General features: G+C 48.5%; 1 protein-coding gene and 1 long non-coding RNA gene across 2 annotated transcripts in view; one reads left to right on the top strand and one right to left on the bottom strand.

Annotated features, from left to right (window-relative positions):
• Positions 1-16841, bottom strand: part of Ppm1h (protein phosphatase, Mg2+/Mn2+ dependent, 1H) — a 260861-nt gene that overhangs the window by 45472 nt on the left and 198548 nt on the right. The gene's annotated exons all lie outside the window — the stretch shown is intronic.
• Positions 10401-15496, top strand: LOC134479883 (uncharacterized). The gene is made up of 2 exons (XR_010053727.1): positions 10401-14177; positions 14836-15496. It is a non-coding gene; the product is annotated as an uncharacterized LOC134479883 (long non-coding RNA).

Below are 16841 nucleotides of genomic sequence, written 5' to 3'. Positions count from 1 at the left end.
CCCGATTCCTCAAAACATAACGAGAACCTAATAAATTCTTGGTCAAATAATCAAATCAAAGTCTTCTACCTTCTCCGGCAGAGGCTTTGCAAACCTTCCTGGTCTGGTCTCCTTTTTGGAGCAGATGTCAAGAACTTCCTCACATTTCCTCTGAGTTCACAGTCTCAGGCCTGAGGACTCCATCTGTCCTCACCCTCCTGTGGCTTGACAGGTTCTCTGCTAATCCCTGCAGCCTCAGAATCTTTCTAGGCACTTGAACTCAAGAGATCGCCACAATAGCCACAGAAATCCTTCTAGCTATTGGGTGATAGTTCATTGATCATTAAGGGGCCCCTTCACCAAGAACACCTCCAACCCCTGGGTCACTTTTGTAACTGTCAGAAAAAGCTCTTCAGTCTTATTCCGGCTGGGTAGCCTGTCAGAGGCCTCCCGGCATTCCTCCTCAGTTTGACGCCCCACCCCCACCCTACATCCTGGCTTACCTTCATCTGACCTAGAACCTATCTGTGAGACTCTTCTGTATCGGGCATTGGCACCCTGGGATGCTTTCTTCCTTTCTGCCATGCTTTTGTGGTTGTTGTTCTTTTGACTGCTGCCTCTTCTTCCTGGGCTGCTCTTCCCCACACCCTGCAGTTCTGTTCCGTCCTAAGACTGCAACCCTTAATACAGTTCCTCATGCTGTGGTGAATTATTGCTACTTCACAACTATAATCTTGCTACTGCTCTGGATTAGGATCTAATTATCTTGTATGCAGGATATCCGATATGTGACCCCAAAGGGGTCATGGCCCACAGGTTGAGAACCAGTGCCCTTCTATTCCCATGGGGAAATGCCTTCTTTGTCCACTCGGAGCACAGCGCTTCCCACTGCCCACTGCACCGATGCTGCTACCCTTCCCAGCACAAGCCTACAGACTGGAAACTACCCTGTGCATTAGTTTATCCTGTCTGTTCTGTCTCCGTTTTGAACCTTAGTTCTGTGATGAAACGGGACTTCTTTCTTAGTTTCTACCTTCCGCTCATATTTGCAACCTTGTATGCAGGCAGACACACAGTGGACGGAACCCAAGTAGCAGCTGAACATCTGAGTGAATGAACAAAGGTTGGCCTTGGGCGAGCCAACATCGTTCCTCTTTGTGTCTCCACCCACCTTGCCTTCAGATGACTTTTTTTTTTCCAGCTTAAAGAAAAATCAGGGCTAAGTTCTCTATGAGGAGGGCTTTTGTTTACCTCTTTGTATTAAAATTCTAAGTTCTCTTTTTATCGCCTATACATATTAATAATTTTAATTGTGTTACAACACAATTAAAACACCATTTATGACTCTCCAAATGCCTGCTTTTTCCAGGAGATTCCTAAGGATCCTTTGGGATGGTTGGTTTTGAAAACCACAGTGCTGGTCGCCAAGACACCACATCAAGTTCAGTTTACATCAATGGACATATATAATCTTCTATGCTAACTCAGGTGAAAGGTATGCCTCCCACTTGAGGGGGGCTCTTAAGACACGCACCGGGATGTCTGTCTGCAGTCGTTGACTCTCAGGGCCGAGGGGAAGAGAATGGCTACGCCAAAGACTTCAAGAGAGGTAAGATTCCAAGAAGACAGACAAGGCAGGGAAGAGGGAAGGAGGAGATGGTCAAAAAGGAGAATGAAGTTCTTCCTGATCTCTGGGGGAGTCCACCATATGAAGCCAGACCCTTTTCCACATACTCTGACATGGGAAGGAAGGAAGGAAGGGAGGAAGGGAGGAATGAATAGGGGATGCACATTAGGGTGGGTGCATAGATGTGCATGTGTGCGGAGGGCAATGGACACTCCTAAGGGGTCACTCCTCAGGAGTCACCATGGTTTTGACACTCAGTCTTACTTGCAGCTCACCAGTTAGCTTAGCTGACTAGCCAGCAAGCCCCAGGATACCGGGCTCTACCTCCTTAGCTCTGAGATAAAAATAGAGGTTCTGGGGATTGAACTTGGGCATGGGGTCTCATGCTAACACAGCACAAACTCTACCAAGTGAGTGGCCTCCTCAGCCACACACTCTGACCTCTTCATTCATAGACCGGGAACCCAGAGTTCACACTGGACATTGTCCACATAGACTCCTTCCCACAGCCTCCCTTTCTCCTAAGTTATGACCTTTCTCTACAAAGAGGGGCAGGAAAATTGTTTGTGTCCCCAAGTTGATTTCCTTAAAAGGTCTTCAAAGTCATTTAAAAAGGACACGCTCCCTTCTGGAGGAACTGAAGGACAGGCCCCCTTTGGGGATGGCATCATCTGGACAGTCGCCTAGGGATCTCCAGTGACACGCACCAATGAGTCACATTCTTCCGCTAACCTCTCGACATTGCCTTGGACATCTCTCTTCCCTTGAGGATCCTTCTTCCTGGATGTGCATCCCTCTTGGCAGAGCCCACTGTGGTGAGCTACAGCACACCAGGCTCGGGGAGTCAGTGGTTTGGAAGGCACATTGCAATCCTCACGTGGACTAGCTGTGTGAACTTGGGAAAAGTCCCTGAGATGCCTGAGCGTGGTTCTTTCAGCTGGGTACTTGGTAGGATTAGTTGCAAGGGCTACATGCTAATATGCCCTTTATGAAGGACAGCTTGCTAATGAGGCATGCGGTGGGGCTGTTAAGGTCACAAGAACCTCATTCGCTTCTCAATATAGAGGTGGAATTAAACAACCGGCCACCGGAGGCAGCACATACCCATAGAGACACCATCTTGCTAAGCAACCAAACTGCTCCCCAACTTAAGCCCTTTCTGCTGACAATCAAAGATGTACATGGCTGCGTGCACCTTTATCCAAACAGGTCCAGGGCTCAGTAGGATACCAAAGATCTAAGGGGGAATTGCTGGATTGGTTTCATGGAAGCCCACTGCCTCTCCAGGAGGGAGGAGAAAGTTCTCACAGCAGTCCTAGCCCTCACAGTCTCTTCTCACCGCACTGGGTGGGCTTGAATGGGTGGCGGTGAGGAGAAGCATCATCCTGATCTCAGGCTCACGCTGCTACCCCCCTAGAACAGAGTCTTAACACTGGTTCACATCCTACAAGGCCCAGTAGGAGACACCACCCCAGGCTAGAAGCCCAAGTGTCAGCGGTGGCTCTCAGAGCTTGGCAATACTCCACTTAAGCAATACTGGAATCTGTCTTGGCTCTCCCCTGACTGCCCCCACCACCCTCGATCTTCTTAGGCCTTTCTGGAAAAAACAACGTGGGACTGGCAGCCACCTCATGCTTCCTTTTTTTCTGCTAGCCATCTGTATTTCCAAAGGCAAAGGAAGTTGCGGAAATGGAGGCTGCTTCCTGCCCCTGGTGTGGTGCTAGCGGGACCCTGTTCATCCCCTCATTGCCCGCTCGGCTCTGTGTGTGTGCACGTGGGTGTACATGCACACTCACACAAAATTCGGTATTTAAGTCTTAGTATTATTTTTCAAGTGTTATCTTTGAAGAGCCTTCCCCCCCCCCCTGGCTTCAAAGTGTTACAGAAAATTCTCAGATGCCTCGTAAGCTCGCAAGTGGGTGGGAACTTGGCCTGCTGGAGAGATGGGGCCAGTCAGGAACACTGAGTCTGAGGTAAGCTTAAGGAGAACCAGCTCTTATCAGAGCTGTGGGAGATAGGTCCCTAGGAAGAGTCTGAGGGAAGCAAGAAGTATCTGGTATTTGCAAGGAATCTTAGGGTCTAGTCTTTATGCTTTGGCCAGGTTCAAATTCTTTGTTACAGGCTCAACGGTGCATGGCAGGATTGATTGGCCGTCAAATTTGTGTGTGTGTGTGTGTGTGTGTGTGTGTGTGTGTGTGTGCGCGCGTGCATGTGTGTCTGTATGCAGGCCTGTGATAGTTTAACTCAGTGGCTTCCTAAATTCTTGTGTTTACAGCAACTTTGAATGGATATTAAGTTACATGACCCCTGGTAAGGTCAACGTGAGGTCTTCTGAACAGATCCGCCCTTTCTAACTTTGGTCCTTTAAGTATCTTTATATTATTAGTCAAACGTCTGTAAGTGTTAAGCCGTTATGCATTTGATGCATCTCTGCTGGATCCAGGCACAAACGCCAAGTGTTGGCCATCCGAAAATGATTCATCTTTGGTCAGAAGCTGTGAGAAGACAACAGTGTCATCTATGCAAATGTGACCACCTATCAGGCCCTCAAACCTGTGCTAGGTTCAAAGCCAGGAGGTAGACAGAGTCACCATCTCAGCCACAGAAAGGGGAGCCTCCTGTCTCTCAGGGAGAGCTTTCCATAATGGGTTCAAGGTCTGGTCCTAGGAAATCCCCCAGGTGGCAGAGCTGACCCAGGAGCCCTGGGAAAATTCCCGCTGTCCTGTCACCCATTAGCACGTTTGAAACTGACCATACCCGGGGCTTGGGGAGCAATAACCGTATCTTTTTGCCTAAAGCTTGGTTCTCAACCTTCCTAACATTGACTGTCTAATACAGTTCTCCATGTTGTGGTGAACCCCCTGACCCTTGGCCATGACATTTTTTTTTGCTACTTCATAACTGTAATTTTGCTACAGTTATGAATCATGATGTAAATATCTGATATGCAGGATTCTGACACATGACCCCTGTGGAAGGGTGGTTTGACGCCCACCAAGGGGTGGTGGCCCTCAGGGTGCTGCCCTACAGGCTTGCCCCTCTCCCACCAGCTTGCATATAAGAGACAGAGGCAACACAAGGGGCTGGAGAGAGGGCTTGGTGTGTAAGCTGCTTGTTTCTTGTGCTCATTAGTTTTTGTCACCTTCACACAAAGTTACCTGGGAGAGAAAACCTTAAAGGTAGAATCACCCCATCTAATCAGCAAATGGGCATGTCTCTAGGGCATTTTCATTAATTATTGATGTGGGAGGGCCCAGCCCACTGTGGGTGGGGCCATCCCTAGGCAGGTGGTCCCGGGTTGTATAAGAAAGCGAGCTGTGAGGAGTCAGTCATTAAGCAGCACCCTGGATGGCTTCTGCTTCAGGCCCTGCCTCCAGGTCCTGACTCTTCCTGATGGACTCTAATGGGAAGATGATAGAACAAACCATTTCCTCCCCGAGTTGTCTTTGTTGCTGTTTTATCCCAGCAACAGAAAAGCAAACTGGGATACAAGCTTGACGACCTGATAGGTGGTGGGTAGGTGGACATGTGGTTTCCTGGAGCTCACTCGACCGCCAGTGTGGCCAAAGGCAAGCTTTAGGTTCAGTGAGAGAACCACTTCCTCAAGGTGAGGCGGAGCATGGGCGAAGACAAGACACGCACCTCTAACTTCCACAGGAAAGAGTGCACATGGGCTGTGTGCACACACATAGCCATGCATGTGCACAGACAGACGGACACAAAGACACACAGACACACACACATTCAGACACACACATACACACACCACACACACACCACACACATTCAGACACACACACACACACACACACACACACACACACACACACACACACACGGGGGAAACAGAGCTGGGTTTCAATACTGGCTTATCTATAGTCTCTTGAGAACTTGACTGGATTAGAGGAAAGATATTATGCTTTGGGATCAGTGGGGTCAAGCCAACTCTGGTATAAACAAGCACATATTAAATCAGCCTTTTTTATTATATATAACACAGACAGCCATCAGTGTTTTTGTTCCATCTGATGCTGCCTGGCTTGTTAAAAATGCTTACCTTGTACTCTCGCACACTAACTGGTTTCACAATCTATGAATGGCTCCCTGTTCACAGTGAGTTCTGGGTAAGGAAACAAATTCTTCAGAAGCGTCCAAACCAGAGGCTAAGGCTTCGAGCAGATAACACAGTAGGTACTCATTCCTCATGTTTGCTGAGAATCTGTCTGCCGGGGCCTAGGCTCTCTCTGGGAAGGCCGTTTCCTGACTCACAGCCCCAGGGCGAGTAGCAGAAAGGACTACAGGGCAGATGGAAACGCTTAGAATCTACTTTTGAAAACTAGAATCGAGTCTGTGTAAGCAGAGCCGGGCTATTTCAGGACATACCATTCAGAATGACTCTTAGGGAAATTCCAGATTTGGAAATTATTTCTGATTCACTGCTTTCTTGGTGTGCATTAGCACTTGCTAAGAGAGCCTCATATTCTAATCAATAACATTAACTCTCCCCACAGACCCGAATCATAGATCCTTACTTTTATGAACGCACCGATGGAAAGTGATTTTAGGTTTCACTGGGACCATTCATTCTGCAACAGATACAAACTTCACTGACACTGGCCTTTTATGTATGAGATCACGTCAATATATTCAACAAAATCCGATGACCAAAGCTGACTACACAGCCACAAATGGTAGGGAGAAAAATTACAGGAGACTTCTAGTTACAGGGAAGTCTTCCTACGAAGGCTTATGTCTCCATGCCAGCCCTCAGAACCCTCACAGAGCCTCTCTCCATCTGCCATCAGGGCACTTACATCATGGAGCATAAAGTCCTGAGGCTCTGGGGGAAGCCACACTTAGGACTGCACCACATAGTACACCTTTCAAGACCTTCCATGCAAGGGTCTTGGATTGATAAGACCATACAGGCAGAGCCCAAGCGCCTCAGAGAGCGTGTTGGTCCTTTCCTACACCTTCTGCTGGATCTTAAAGGACCATGAATGCTTTGGATAAGTCTACCCATAGGCAACTTCTGTTTTAACAGACAAGATGGTTCCTATGCTAGGATGCAGACATGTGTAAGTGAGACAGACAGACAGCCTCTGGATTCCAAACCACTCTCACACACAGGGAAGAGGCATGGATCTGGGTGAAGGTCCTTGTCCTCCGTGGTGGGAAGAACAAACCCTCCTGGCTCATGTATCAAGATGAGCAAATACTACAGAAGACAGGATGCAGAGATGACATCCGGTTACATTTCTGCTATCACCTCACTCCCAACACTAACTCCCTGGTTATTACACAAGTAGACTTGGGGTACCCTGAGTTTGTTCCAGGCGATGCTGTGTGTGTGTGTGTGTGTGTGTGTGTGTGTGTGTATGCATGTATACATAAGTCTGTATGGTTTATACATATATGTACATAATTTAAGGGTTGCCTTAAATTCCTAATTTTCCCTCTTCCCACTTCCTGTTTTACCGGCGTGCTACCACACCCAGCTCCAGGCATGCTCTTGAAGGGTACATCTTGTCCTCCATTTTCTTCCTTTATCTTTCTGCCTTCCGTCCGTTGAGGGGTGAGTAGCTTTCCTTTGTTATAATGTCCTTTCTGCGGTGACAGAGGCTTGAGTGCTACCAGGTAAGGCGAGCATGCTCAGAGCCAGCTGTTCTCCCCCTGTGGGTCACGACCCCTCTGTGAGTTGAATGGCCGCTTCGGAGAGATGAAATATCAGACATTCTGCATATCAGATATTTACACTGTGACTTATAACAGTAGGGAATTTACAGTTATGAAGTAGCAAAATAATTTTACGGTCGGGGGAGGGCGTTCACCACAACACGAGGAAAGCTACATTAAAGGGTTGCAGCGTCAGGAAGGTTGAGAACTGCTGCTCTGAGCCCTCTCAACACATGAGTGCATCTTTCGCTACAGCAGTGAAAATCAGATAATCGTGCCTTCAAAATAGTCCCTCTTAACCACTTTCGAGTTACGCCAGGAAGATCTGCGTCTTCAGCAGGGGCGGGCACAAGACCTTGCCTTCACTCTGCATAAGTCTCGGGCTTGTCTCCAGTTAAGGACAGGACACTGTGATAGGGCAAGTTCTTTTAGGGTCTAGACCTGGGTGGATGTTAGCTAGCCCTCTGGGTGGGTGCCCAGCGTGAGCTCAGCTCCCAGGGGTTTTAAATCAGTACTCTTCCCTGCTGATTCTGAAGATACTCCTAGGTCACATCGGGTTGGTGCTTCAGGATCTGTTATCTTGAAAACAGCAACATCAATCTCGCACTCTGAAGCTGCCTGTGCACCGAGTATGGCAACAGCCTCAATCGCTGATGAGAGTGGAATATCAGACCTGGGGTGTGTGGAGGATGTGAGAAAAACGCTTTCTTGTCAGGCGGGGAATCCCTAAGAGTCATAGGGTGTGCCTTTCTCTGGAATTTCCTCACAATAGGAGCTTACTGATGGCTTGAGATTGGTTCTTTCTTCTCAGTACACAGCCGGTTGGGTAGTATTTCTTCCCTGCCTGCGCTTTCTTTCTTCACAGAGGAACAGCGCTCTTAAGGGAGAAAATGTAAATAATGCACATTCATCCCACCTTTCGAATGGCTTTTATGGTTCCTCCGGGAGTGTGACTCTAGGCTATTGTGAGTTCAGTGGTCACTCTGTGCACACTCTGCTTCTATACCTCCCACACGTTAGTTACGAGAGACTACTGCCAGCAACCATGTCTAGCTGACACACTCCAATCTAACTGTGTGCAACCCTGAAATAATTACACACTGGCTGCGAAGGGACTAGCTCGGCCCAATGAATCTCCTGTCTGTACTCTGGGTCCTTTGAAGAGTCCCCAAGAAGCAGTAGTCAATAAAGGCTTAATAATGCCTAGCACAGCAGGGGATTTGCAGGGTTCTTGTGTCCACCAGGCTGGGTCTATGTCCTCCATGCTGATTATTAAAACATTTTGAATATCACCTCTGGCTTCTGAGTTCCCCAAACCCACATTCTGCATTAACCCCTTTGGCCCCTGCTTGTGCTGTTTCTTCGCAAACAATATCCATTCTGGTAGCATTAGTCCCTTGAGACCCTGTCCTCATCTAGGTCTTTAGATTCTAACACAGCCTTCTGCACAAAGTTACTCCCAAACCCAATCTCCTCTCCCCACAACAACTGCTTCCTACTACTGCACTGGTCCTGAATTTAGACCTTTGTCAATGACCTCTACATTTCTCCACAAGGACCAAGAAGAGAGTGCAGGCCCGAAGAATCCTATAGGATAAAAAGCACACAGAGAATGACCCAGCAGCCCAAAGACCCATATGTGATGGTTTGCATATGCTCAACCCAGGGAGTGGCTCTATTATAGGACATGGCCCTATTGGAATAGGTGTGGCCCTATTGGAGTAGGTGTGGCCCTATTGGAGTAGGTGTGGCCTGTTGGAGTAGGTGTGGCCCTGTTGGAGTAGGTGTGGCCTTGTTGGAGTAGGTGTGGCCCTGTTGGAGTAGGTGTGGCCTTGTGGGAGTAGGTGTGTCACTGTGGGTATGGGCTTTAAGACCCTCATCCTAGCTGCCTGGAAGTCAGTATTCTGCTAGCAGCCTTCAGATGAAGATGTAGAACTCTCAGCTCCTCCTGCACCATGCCTGCCTGGATGCTTCATGCTTCTGCCTTGATGATAATGGACTGAACCTCTGAACCTGTAAGCCAGCCCCAATTAAATGTTGTCCTTATAAGACTTGCCTTGGTCATGGTGCCTGTTCACAACAGTAAAACCCTAACTAAGACACCATAGTAAAGATAGGCCTAACTAGTTATTTCACATCCAGTGTTTAACTACTTCAGGGTTGCACACAGTTAAATCAGAGTGTCTCAGCTAGACGTTGTTGTTGTTGGTAGTCTCATGTAACTAACATGTAGGTGGTATCATGCCAGGAGGAGGTTGGTTGATATGAGAGTCAGGGCAGCATTGGCAGCCTCTCTCTCATACAGTACATGCCACCTCAGCAGTGCTGGACCTATCTCTTCACCTGCCTGCCCTGGGGTAGAGCACCGGGGCAAAGCTGTCCAGCTTACCCTAGCTTTGCTTCAGACCCTTGCATCTCTCAGCTGCCTGCACTTCTATTTTGCTTTCTAGCTTCTCGTTACTTCAGGAAACAAATGTTTGAATGCATTCTGGATAATAAGCCCCTGGTTACTTCTACTAATGCTGTATAGCTTACACACACACACACACACACACACACACACACACACACACACACACACGCGCGCACACACACACACACACACCTGTACACACAAATGCACAGACATACACACTCATACACTCATACATGTATGTACACTCATAAACATATACACACATGCACACACATGCTCAGACATACATACTCATACACACATGTATGCTCATACACATACATGTACACTCACATGCATGTATACATACATGTTCACACACATGCGCAGACACTCACACATACACACATGTTCACACACACATGCATGCTCACACTCACTCATACATGTACACTCACACACATGTCTAATGATTATTGAATTAGATATCCTTGCAGCACTCAGGAGCCAGGAGTTTTGCCAGGCACCTGGCATACAAAGTCACAATGTAACCATGGCTTGATTCTCTAATTAGCCTCCGATCACAAATGGAGGGACCTCCCTGGAGTACACTGGTGAGATTTGTAAAAGCCACACAGGTGAGAACTGAGTCAGCAAGGCAGTCTGGCTTTACCACATTCATAATGTCATGCTTCACACCCAGCAGGTATATAGCATAGGTCTGCAAAATATAAAAGGAGGGTCCCCAGGAGTTCAGTGGTCCCTGATCTGTCTACCTCAACAGAAAATTTTGAAGGCCTGCCTGTGACATTTCCCAAGGCTCCCGGAAGAGTTGAAGCTGTGTGAGTCCCGTGTGTTATACACCCCAGCCTGCATTCATGGAGGACGAGCAGCCCACCCATTCTAAGTGAGCGTGTGGGACAGGGAGGATAAAAGCTGTGACTCCTAGGAGGTTCTTTGGAGAAGAAAGGCTGTAAGCAGCCTGGCTTCATTAGGCGTGAAGACGGTCCAGTTAAACGAGCGGAGAGGTGAGGGTATGTGTGAGTGTGCACGTGGGCGCTCCATCGAGAGGGACAAGGCTGCTTGGGCATCCCTTTTCTTTCTCTTCCCAGAGGCCTGACAAAGCCTGTCTGTTTTTGCCTAGCCACCATTTGTAAAGACCTCGAGCTTCCCCTGGCTTCCCGCAAGGGGCAGGAGTGGGAGCCATTCATCACTGTCAGGAGATGTGCTGCCCAAGGCAGGGATGGCTCTCCTCCCTGCTGCTCCTGCAGCAAGAGCTGCAGATCTTGAAAAGATGCAGAACATGCACATTGCAAAGACTGTTCATCACCATGGCTCTGTGAGCCGGGGAGAGGCCACTCTCCGAATGGTGCTGACCCAGTCTCCCTATGGCTCCAGCCCCCCTTTCCTGCCTGGGGCTTGGAACAGGAAGCCTTTGAGGGGCTCAGTCTAGGTCCCAGACCATCCTCATACCCGAAAATCTACTGAGGTTTGGGGTAAAAGTTCTCTGAGGCAGTGGCCAAGTCTTCACCCCATCTCCGCAGAGTGGAGATTTTGCTCTGTGTTCTGCGGCCAGACTGCTGCTAAGCCAGCCCGTAATAATCGTTAAACTATGAAAACACAAGTTGCTGGGAGGAAATGAATACCAGCTTTCACTAGGGAAAGGCCTGCTTTCTTCTGAAGTAATTATAAAATTAAAATGTGATATTTCTCTGGTGAGTCTCAAAAGCTTCCCAGGGCGGTCCACAGCACAACAGAAATGTCAGGATTTGCAACAGAGTGGGACTGAGAAATCCTTCTGCGCCCCAAAAACGCCAGTCAGAGACATCCGCGAATGAATTCCAAAGATTGGGTTAAGAGTGATTAAGAGCAAAGAGAAGGAAAAGTAGAGACTTTGGATTTTTCAATGACTCTGTAAAACTCAAGAGTCGAGCCACTAGAAAATGCAGACTTTCTAAGTAAGACTAATACTGCCGAGCTAATTAGACCCACAGGCATGACCGACATATAAATTCAAGCCCCAGAGAAGGGTGCTGTCCCTTTAAGAGCTGCCTGGGGATCAGTGGGCAAGCTAATGAGAAGTGTCAGTAATGCAACTTTATGAGGTGGCCTGAGGGAGGCGGGAGCCTGGGGTTCCTGTAACAGGGCTTCTGGCTTGACTCAATAAATCAATTTGTATTAAATGTGGGTGCCACTCTGGAGTTGGCCGCAAGCCCTTCTCATCTCTCTACTCCTCTGCTATGATCTACCTGGATGTATTGACAGAGGGCACAGAGGAAAGATAATACCCTCGGAACTCCGCCCCGGCAGCCCCCCACACACACTCTGGGCTGCCTCCAATGGGTCTCTCTTTCCAGAAAGTGTTTGGATTATTGGTAAAAGCCCAAGGCTATGGGGCTGGGTCTTTTCATTACTGAGCTGGGCTCCAGGCTGTGGACTGTGAATAAAGGTCACCCTGAAAAGGAACTGAAAGGCTTGGGACTGAACTTACTTTTTAATCAGATCCCCAGGATCTGAGCTACTTCCCAAGAAGTAAAAGAAAAGGCGAGAAGGAAGGCAGCAACATCTGGCAGCAACCTAGGGAGTGGTAGGGGGAGGCTGTGCTTCTGCGCTGAAAGGGAGGATAGAAGACTAGGGGGACAATGGAGGGAGGCTGGGAGGGTGCTTCTGTACAGATTGGGGAGGGTGGCATAGGGAGTAGTAGGGGGAGACTGGGAGGGTGCTTCTGCACAGAATGGGGGGAGGGAGGAAGCTATTTGGGTAGATGAGGTGGGCTTCCCTTCATGGTCAGCAGCATGTATTTTTTTTTCTTTCTGCCCAGCAAGGGGACAGCTGGAAATGAGGTAGATATTCCTAAATGCCATGACAGAAGTCCCTAGGCATTTGGAAGGTGGAGCAAAGCCCATGCCCCAGCTACCTCATTAAGGCCATGACTTCCCTTTGTTTTTCCCTACTAAATGTCTGTCTGTCCATCTGTCCGTCCATCTATCTAGCTATCTCTCATCTATAAGTCTAATCTAATATCTATTAATCTAATCCAATCTATTTAGAGATAGGATCTCATCTATCCCAGCCTGGCCTTAAGTCCACTATATGGCTGAGGAGGATCTTGAATTTCTAATCCTCCTGCATCCACCTGCTAAGTGCTGGGATTATGGACATGTGCCACCATGCCCCATTTTTATTGTGCCAGAGATGAAACCCAGGGTCTCATACACTGTAGGCAAGTCCTTAGCATCCCTAGCTCCCTGCTCACCCTTCGCTGTGGGATGCTCAGCTACAACTTCTGCCACAGCCTGACCAGACTCATGCTCGCCCATCATCCAGACCACAGTTCACCTGAAATGAATGCTCTAACTTGCACCATCTAATCCAGTAGCCACTAGCTGGGTGTGGCTACTGAGCAAGTGACATGTGGGCAGTGAGACTTGGTGAATTAATTTTTAATTTTATTTAATTTTTAACTAACTGAAATTTAAGTGGCCACATGTGGCTGCTGGATATTATGTTCGAGAGCATAGGAAAAAATGGAGAGGTTCCCTTCGCTTTTATTGAGGCAGGGAATGCTGAACCGAGAAAATGAAGGCTGATTTCATTGGCTTCCCGGTGGAAAAATCCCAATTTGCTCATAGCTTTAAGGAAACAGAGGAGGGGGAAATTACACTGACACATCATTAACTTAGAATCATTAGATGTTTAAGGACTGCAAGAGATGAAAATAAAAGGTCAAGATCTCTGGGTTCTGCTTCTCCCAGAAGCTCAAAAACCAGAACAATGCTTACCCAAGCCCCCTCTAGACACCGAGAGAAGCATTTTACAAATAAGGGACTTTGGCAGAGCAAAAAATATCAAAATGTCTATCACCCAAAGCAATAAACCATGTGATCCCATGTTGTCAGCACATCATCCACCCACTGCCCCCTCAACGGGGCCATCGTGAACATGACAGGTAGAGAGGCTTGGCTTGAACGAAGAAGTCTGGTGTGCACTGCTTATACCCACCACCATCTGGAAGAAACCTCACATTTGCATGATGGACTTTTCTTCATTGACCCTTGCCCTCTCTACAAATCCCATCAGCCCAGAGCAGCTGCTGGAGAATCTGGCTTGAAGCCAGGGGTGAAGTCACAGCCTCCTCCCACACCAATGCCATCTTGGGCTCAGCACCCCATGTGGCTGGATGAAGGGCAAGGAGAACACTGATCCCTACATGAGAAAAGTGAAGTCGCCAGCAGTCCCCGGAGCAGGGACCCGGTGCCACAAAGCCAGCTGTGAGAAACTGTTGTTTCAAGTCGGTAACAAAGATGCTTGCCAGCAAATTACAGTCTAAGACAGCTCAGAGTGCTGCGGGCTGGGCCACGGAGCTCTCGAGCTGACAGGATGCCAGCTACGCCAGCTACAGCGAGCATCCCGCAAGAGCAGCTCCACACAAAGGGCCAGGGAGGAGGGGCACCAGCCTGGGGATTCTGGCACCCAGACCAATGACACAAGGCACAGAAGGTGAGAGCTGAGTGGGTGATGGGGAGGGCGGGGAGCAAGGAAAGGCCACACCAGGGGCCAACTCAGAGCGCCCCTCCCCTCTTAGACAAAGGCTTTGTAAATAAATCAAGCCACTGAGCGAACCATCAGAGGAGATGGGGCAGTGGGGGGGGGGGGGAGTCAGGGAAGCAACCAATTTCATTAAGAAATTGGCCCTGGTGACAATAACCTTTTGTCCTCTAAACAATCTGGGCCTCCCCAGCTGCTCCACAGTCCCCGAGAAAGTATGAGGGTGGGAGAGAAAGGGTCCCTATCAGGAAGGAACAGTTTCATCTTTAATTATGAGACAAGGCTTCCCAGAGCTGACACCCTCTCCCACACTTCCTCCCTGCTGCACACACACCGCAGAATGCCAGCACGGTGCTCCCCTAATGAGAGGCGTCAATTTCCCTATGCACAGGTTCTTTGGAGATACTGCCGAACACACACACACACACACACACACACACACACACACACACACACACACACACACACACACACAGTTTCCTATGCACAGACTCTGGGTGAAAAGTCGGAGGCATCCAGTTTTAATTTGGCTAATGGTCCATGGGGTCCACATTAGGAGGGAAGAAAGTCACTGCCTTGCATTTTCTAAGATACAATGTTTCATCCTCAGGTCCATAAAGGACTGCTGAGGAGACACCCGTGTGAAGGGAGCTCCTCTGCTTACATTTCTAGCAGAGCTCAAAACTGAATGGAGATGCCTGTGGGTCATGAGACCCCTTTGGGCGGGTCCGACGACCCTTTCACAGGGGTCACAGATCAGATCTCTCCACTACAATTCATGAAAGTAGCAATTAAGGTTATGAAGTAGCAACGAAAATAATTTTATGGCCACGGCAGGAGGAACAGTATTAAAGGGTTCAGCCTTAAGAAGGTAGAGAGCCACTGCCCACTGCCTGCTGCCCTAGGGAAGAGCTGGCTGGCCTATGACATACAAGGAGTCCTGAAATAAGATGGAGATACTCGAGCTCCAGTCCACGTGCTCAACAGATGATGAAACAAGGGGGACTCAATACTCCGTCATCAGCAAGCAGTACAGAAGACAGTTGTGCACACTTAAAATGACACATCTCAGGGCTGGAGAGATGGCTCAGTGATTAGAGCACTGGCTGCTCTTGCAGAGGTCCTGAGTTCAATTCCCAGCAACCACATGGTGGCTCACAACCATCTGTAAATGAGATCAGTGCCCTCTTCTGGTGTGTCTGAAGACAGCTATAGTGTACTTATATATAATAAGTAAATAAATCTTTAAAAAAATAAAGTACGATGACACATCTCGGGCCACATCCCACCCTTTCCTCATACTAGTCTGGTAATGACGAACAAGTTAACCTTTCTGCCTCTGTCTCTTCGCCTGTAGGATGTACTGAGTATGTCGGCTACTTTAACAGCAAGCATCTGAGGAATTAGATAAAGCTCTCGTCACAGGGCTTGGTCCTTAGCTCTTCCAGTAACTCAGCCAGCTGTTACTCTCATGACTAATAGAGGAAGTGAAAACCCTCCACAACTAGGAATTTCCTGCAAGGATTGAACAGCGTAGGAGAGTGTGGGCCTTTTGTTAGCCATTTTAGAGGAAAAGAGTTCATGGCCCAAGTTACTCCCAAAGCCAAGAAACACAAGGCAAGGGGAGGTAAGGAACAATTTGCATCCTGGAGCAGGATACACTCCCATAGCTCGGCCTGTCCACTTGCAGCTAACACCACCCACCTAGTAGTCGTTTAAGGTTTTACCGGGAAAAGAAACAGGCTGCAAATCCTCTGACCCTTCTCGTGAATTAGTGCTGCAACCTTTCTCCTGTATAGGCAACTGGGAAAGGGAGCAGACACCATGCTTTGGAATGACTCCCTGGGGCCTGGGGACGTAGCTCAGTTGGTAGTGTGTTTATGTAGCATGCACAAAGCCCTAGCTTCGGGCCTGCAAAATCAGGTGTGATGGCGCACGCCTACAAACCCAGCACTTGGGAGGAATGGACGGGAAGGATCAGAAGTCTAGCCCTGGTGTAGGACTGTACTAAACTCCCCCTAAATCTGTGGCTCGTGAAGGAGCACTTCCTAAGGACTCACAAGGCCTCGGCTTCCATCTCTGGCTGTACACATAGCAAGCTCCAGGCTGGCTTAGGCTGTGAGAGACCCTTACGACATCCACCCCCTCACCCCCCACCCCCACCAAATAAACAATTAAACGTGCTACACAAAACAAAACCAAAACAACCATTAGAGCACTGAAAACACTTTGAAGTGCAGCTTGTTCTGGTTGGGTCAGAAATGGGATCTACACAGGCTGCATGTGTGCCGTGTAAACGGGTTTTTGAACTTCCCAAGTTCCTCTCACAAAGATTCAAATGGCTTTCCTCCTCCCGTTTTCAAGTGAAAAAAAGGAAGAACAGGTAGGAAACACACAACAGCCTACCTAAATCCTGATCACACCCTAGCCTGAAAGTCAACAGCCACACGGGGAATTACCCTGGAGACAAAGCAAATCCTGCCTGCCCGAAGCCATTCTCAGTCACGGCTGCTCAATTATTTAGTGTCTTCGGTGACCTCCCACGCAATTAAAAGCAGCTCCTTGGCTCTGTGTATAGCGGCCAGGCTCACACATACAGGGGATGGGGATGGAAGA

This window comes from Rattus norvegicus, chromosome 7 (assembly GCF_036323735.1).
Source record: "Rattus norvegicus strain BN/NHsdMcwi chromosome 7, GRCr8, whole genome shotgun sequence".
Taxonomy (NCBI): domain Eukaryota; kingdom Metazoa; phylum Chordata; class Mammalia; order Rodentia; family Muridae; genus Rattus; species Rattus norvegicus.
The sequence above is the reverse complement of the archived record's forward strand: the minus strand, read 5'-3'. Positions and strand labels throughout refer to the sequence as shown.